The sequence below is a fragment of the Aptenodytes forsteri genome, unplaced genomic scaffold, assembly GCF_000699145.1.
Source record: "Aptenodytes forsteri isolate BGI_AS27 unplaced genomic scaffold, ASM69914v1 Scaffold231, whole genome shotgun sequence".
Lineage (NCBI taxonomy): Eukaryota > Metazoa > Chordata > Aves > Sphenisciformes > Spheniscidae > Aptenodytes > Aptenodytes forsteri.
The window spans coordinates 672,150-678,149 of record NW_008796046.1 but is presented as its reverse complement, the minus strand read 5'-3'; the positions used below and the strand labels follow the sequence as shown (position 1 = coordinate 678,149).

Sequence of the window (6,000 nt, the reverse complement as noted above, 5' to 3'; positions counted from 1 at the left end):
ATTTTTATTTATAAATTTGCTATTATAAGACAAGCTCCTAAGCACCGAGTTTACTAATGTGTTGATAAAACACATCAGAGAAGTCTGAAATCACCACAAACGGAAGATTTAAAAGTCTATGCTGGTAGAAAATATACTATATTTAACATAAAATTAGCTGAGTACAGGACTGAAATGAATTACTTGGTAACAGATTCGTATTTCACAGACACTCACGCTAGTGAGAGTGAGACAGCATCTCAGGTTTTTCGTCCATCCAGTTCATCATAAGGTTTCGCTTCAACGATAAATGGGAGTTCTCAAGTATATTTTCAGATCAGCAATTTAAATGAGATAAATGCATACTATTGTAGATTTTTTCTACGTAGACTACTGTGGTGTCTGGCAGCACCAGTACCCTCTGAATGGGTCAGCACTCTATAACATCAGGGCAGAAAGATGGAGACCAAAACCTCCAAAAATCAAATATAGCAACAACTCCTCAAGTTTAAGACAAAAATTATATACAAAGATTAATCCAATGTAAACGAATCGAGCACAGGAGAGAATGAGACAACATTAGTCAACACAACACTGATCTCAGCACATCAGCACCTTAAATTAATTTGAGATTACACAGCAGTTATGTGAAGTTGCACTATTTCATATTGCAATATGTCCAGCTATTATGTACTCAAAGTAAAGTCTTGATGAGTATTTAGCATTACTTTTTTGTACCTAGCAGCAACTTTCACTTTGCAAAGATTGGTTGGTACTATTTTTATCCTCGTATCTAAAAAGATACGAGGATAAAAAAAACCTGCAACTTCCAGGAACAAGTATTAGCAACTACTACAACTTTATTCCAATAGGAATAGCCTTGCGCAAGCCTGCTTAGAAAACCACAAATTGTTCCTATCAAAGACGATGCAGACGAGCTGGAGGGAGGGGAAAAACTGTGTTTGCAAAGATGTGGCCAACAGAACCGGCTGAGCCCTTCAGGTGCTGGGCCTTCACTGCTGAAAAAAAAAATCTCAGTAGACTTTCAGGGTGTAATCATGATGAAACAGCCATAAAATTAAGGTTACTATGCATCAAATAAACAGCAACTGTGTGCATGGTCTTACCAGTGACAAATACAAGATCAGATTCATTCAGCACAGAGTCAAACATTATTGTTGATCCAGCAGACGTGTTAAAAAAGTCATTGCTTGAGGGCAAACACAGCTATACAGCGATCGGCAGCTGGAGCTGAGCTCTGTGAAACTGTAGCTTTCCTATGCTAAGCAGCACGGTTGAGCATTTTATTCTTCTAATGGCCTGACTGCTTGATGTTAATGGTAACTGCTTCAACCACGCCGCTTTCTTCCAGAACAACAGTGTGCCGAACCCTCATGGCAGCTGACGGTGCCAGCCAAGAGCACACCGAGAGTAACCCAGGCTTGGCCGATGCACAGAACATGTTACGGCACGGTAGCTTGACCATGAGCTCCACTATTTCTTTACCTAGAGTTGACTTTTAAGTTATCCGTACATACAACAATGAACATCAGCATTACATCCAGTAAAGTCATTCTACAACTACCAATACATCAAAGGTAGTATTTTTTATATGAATATTTGCATTTCGGTACCTTCAGAAAAAAACACCACAACTCAAATGGAAATACTCCAATCCTTAAAGTAGAAATAATATTATGCAGAGAGCACTATTAAACACACTTAAGGGGGGGAGAAGGGAGCTCCGGTAGAATGAAAATGTGAAGGTTGGAAGTTTTTAAGGAAAAAAAACAACAACATTTAACACTGATATTGCAAGAGTCACTGTGCAATGGAGACCAGCTCCCCCGAAGTGGAGGGTCCTTGGAAAAAAGAGACGAGTTTGATTGCAAAAAGGGAACAGACAGAATAAAGTAAGGAAAAGTGAATCCACGCTGTAATTCTGGAAACTGTGCAGTTGTTCAGAACTGAATTCAAAGCAACATGAAAGAAAATATAGGTCTACTTCTTGAATAATATCCTTGCAACAACTGGAATAAGCCAGAGAAACAACTATTGAATACGGTCATCAAAATGCCTCCTAATGTCTGTAGAGTTTCAGTGTTGGAATAACAGCAGAACTATTTAAACTGAGCAAAGCAGCTCCTCATCGACTGGAGATGGAGGAGTCACATCCACGAACGTTAGCAATATGTTTTATAAATATTTCTTCCCTAGACAAATGCTTAAGAAACTATCATTAAAAATTGCTCATAACTTTTTAATTTTATAACATTTATAGCAATGGAAAAAACTTATAAAAAACCTCTTTTACATATGAAAATGAAGATGGTGTTTACAGACTGTATCTTGTATGAGGGGCTCTGAATCGTATTTCTGGTTCTCCTTCGCCTTTGCACATCTTCAGACAACTCGGTCTAACAGTGCTTCATTCCCCTGCACCTGAAAACCCGGGTGCACTTTTCTTTCTTTGATGTAGCAAAGGTTGGGCATGTCAGTATTTTTTTGTTAAATATTAAACTACTAGAAATTATTTCACTATAAGGTGTCCATGTGATTTCTAAGAACAATCACTCACATAAACACCAAGTATACTGAAATTACGATCTAGCAAATACGCAATTGCTTTCCTCCCTTCCCCAGCATTAAATTTTTTTCCTAGTTTAATATAATATTTAAGGTTATGGCATATAAAAAAAGCCACCAAGTTACAAGCAAATTCAACTGAAAGGAATTTAACAAATGTATCTGACAAGGTTTGCAAAAAAATACTGTTCATTTTCTGCTTCACAAAGGTTTTTATGTACTCACAATACACTGTAGCTCTGAGAGATCTGAGCAAACTCTTATATTTAGGTAGCAACACAAAGCATTAATTAATAGATGACAAAGTCATCTGGTTCTGTATTCTCCACTGTTCTTCAAAGGAAAATCATTTCTAACCTAAATATAGGCTTCATAGAAGGCACTGAAAGGTTAAACAAAAACCTCTTCAGTCAAAATGCTTACAACTCTTAAGACAGCAAGCTATAAATTATTAAGTAGCTTGTCTAATTGCTTCATGATGGCATCCAAAGATTCCGGTCCCCCCTACCCCCACATCCCAAGACGCAATTCCAGCTGGATGCACTTTCAACACAGACCATTATTCACCAGAGTTCGCTCTAATGTTAAAATGAGGTACCAGAGGTCAGGCTCCTAATAAGAAAACAAAGAGTAAGATTCCCATACCCACATAACATCCTAAATCTCGAAGCTACATCAGCAAGCTGACAACTGGAAAACCTAGGAAACCTCATCAGTGAGTAATGGAGAAAGGAATCGGATTACACTGAACAGTCAGATTTTAAATCCCCCAAATTAAGTCATATATGGAGAACCGCTCGATAAGCGCTGCTCTGAACCACAGCTGTAAATCAGAAACTTCAACCAAGAATTAGGGAACTTTCAGGTATTCAGTCGGAGGACGAGAGCATAAAAAGTGAAATCAATTTCCAGTTACTACGGAAGAGAGAGGCAAAGCAGGAAAAAAAAATAAAAGATAAAAAAGATTTAAAAGAAAATTGTATGTCCAATTCATCAACATGCACAGATTTTCCAGTTCACTAGTTTTTAAGCAACACATTGCAGGCAGAGAAAACACATATTTAATGACTCAGGGTTTACAAACTATAGCATGGTTTGCAAATGAAACAAAAAAGCTCTTTTTTTACTGCTGTAAGTAACAGCATTCATAATTTTCTAAAATACATAAATAAATAAATCATCCACACACAAAATCAAGATATGTGGAAATGTTAACTGCTGAAGTAGTAAGTATTGGTTTGAAACTTCTTGCCGCCTTAATTTACAGACATTAAATATTTATTCTTTTCTGCCTACCATCTTTCACTGTAATGAAATTATTTTTCATTATAGCGAAATGCAAGTGATTGATTTTAGTGTTCTCTCTCAGAAAAAGAAACATGTGATCTGGCAGGCGTACTTGGCTTTCTTTAAACCACCACTACTGACCAACAGCTACTTGAGGGACAGACCAGCCAGTCTTTCCATGCAGTTTTCATACCAAAGTCCACAATAATTCAAATACCTGCACAGCTGGTATTACCGACATACAAATAATCTGTAAATGGCAACGTGCAATGTTCACTAGAAGTGTTACCAAATGATTGCTAACTAAGGGAAATACAAGAGCAGCAGCAGCTCCATACCCACTCAAATGGTGATAAGCGTGAATCGGGAACAAGGTAGCAGCAAAACAAGGTAGTAAAATGTACGTGGGGTATGTCTTGAGACAAGAACATAATTGTACGAGCAGTTGATGATTGACAGAAATCTCCCGTCCACTCATCCACTGGCACCAAACAGCCATCATAAATGCCACGGACACTGCAGAGTATTGAATAAGGGCTCAAAAAAAGAGTGAAAATAATAACGTTCTATTGCCTCAACGCATCTCTTACCTTTAACTAACTGCTACTGGAAAGACAAAAAAGGCAGAAAGGAAGAAAAAAACCATGTCCCTCTTTATTCTTAACTTACTAACGATTACTCAGCCAAACTTTGGCCAGTTGTTCTTCAATATGGACAAGAGACCCCAGCAGCAAAAGATACAAGCGAAAAATAGCAATATGGAAATCTTACTATCAGGTTTATCTTACATGCAGTTTATGGCCAAAAGAAGTACAGAAGGGTTTGTCTTCCTTTGTCATAACGCAACAATCAAAACTCAATCTTTGCATACCGAGACGCGCTCAGCGCAAAGGTTGATGTGCAATAAAACGTGGCACCAAGAGTTCGTCCTTCCTACACCTTGGCTGTCAAAAGCACCAAACCTACACGAAAGAAGGCATCTTATCTTTTTCTCCTTGAAAGCGGAAATTAAAATTAGTTTGTTACTGCATCTGTAGTCACAGGTGTACAAAAGATCAAGAAACAACATTCACACAGGCAAAAGTAAAAAAAAAAAATGCATAGAGCGAACAAGCTTAATTCTTGTGATGAAGCACTGGCAGGGGTAGTGTCCTCAGCACCCCTTCCTACCCTCCTCTTCTTCCTTCGCTAAGAACTCAATTGTTTAATTAATTGTTTTACATAGGTGAAATGGACCATTAGAAAACATTAGACAACACTTAATTTATCATTTATACAAGGATGAATGCAAATCATTTTGAGGTTTGGGTTTTTTCCTTCCCACACCCCTAATTAATATTCATGAGGATAATTTCACAAAGGCAGTTATAAAACTATGTCAGAGGCAGCTTGAAAATATAGTTGTGCTAACACAGAAAGAGGAAATTCTCTCCCCCCCCACCCCTGAAAGGGGGGATTTAAACCCAACGCAAACATTTACTGAATGATGGGGTTTTATAATATTTTAATCGAGTTATTCATTACACAAAAATAACACTGTGGAAAACCAGATAACGTTATACAAAAGCTAAGTTCATTTGTTCTGGACAGGTGGCCAGTCTGCAACTCCGTGCCGGCATCCAAAGCCCGCCCACAATAGCACTAAAGACGATTATGCAAATGTTCCCCTATTCCCTGCTATTTTCCCAGGAATGGGAGAAGGGCTCCGTGTGGAAGAAGCAATTGTTTCCCAGTCATGTGGAAAACAAACCAAGAGAAAGAAGGGAGGGAATGTGAACGGGAGATAGCAACACATACCCTTAGCAGACCGGTCTTCTGCTCTCTCTCTCCCCACAATAGCACTAAAGACGATTATGCAAATGTTCCCCTATTCCCTGCTATTTTCCCAGGAATGGGAGAAGGGCTCCGTGTGGAAGAAGCAATTGTTTCCCAGTCATGTGGAAAACAAACCAAGAGAAAGAAGGGAGGGAATGTGAACGGGAGATAGCAACACATACCCTTAGCAGGCCGGTCTTCTGCTCTCTCTCTTGCTGAAAAATGCTTGAAATGATCATAACGGTAACGTGATTTCCATACCGGAGCGTGGATAGCAGGGGTCAGACACGGAGTTCAGAGCCCAGGAAATGTATTCTTCATATGCAGCTATTC

At 38.6% G+C, this 6,000-nt stretch overlaps 1 protein-coding gene across 1 annotated transcript in view; it reads right to left on the bottom strand.

Annotated features, from left to right (window-relative positions):
* FCHSD2 (FCH and double SH3 domains 2) overlaps positions 1-6,000 on the bottom strand; it is a 177,232-nt gene that overhangs the window by 109,577 nt on the left and 61,655 nt on the right. The window lies entirely within an intron of this gene.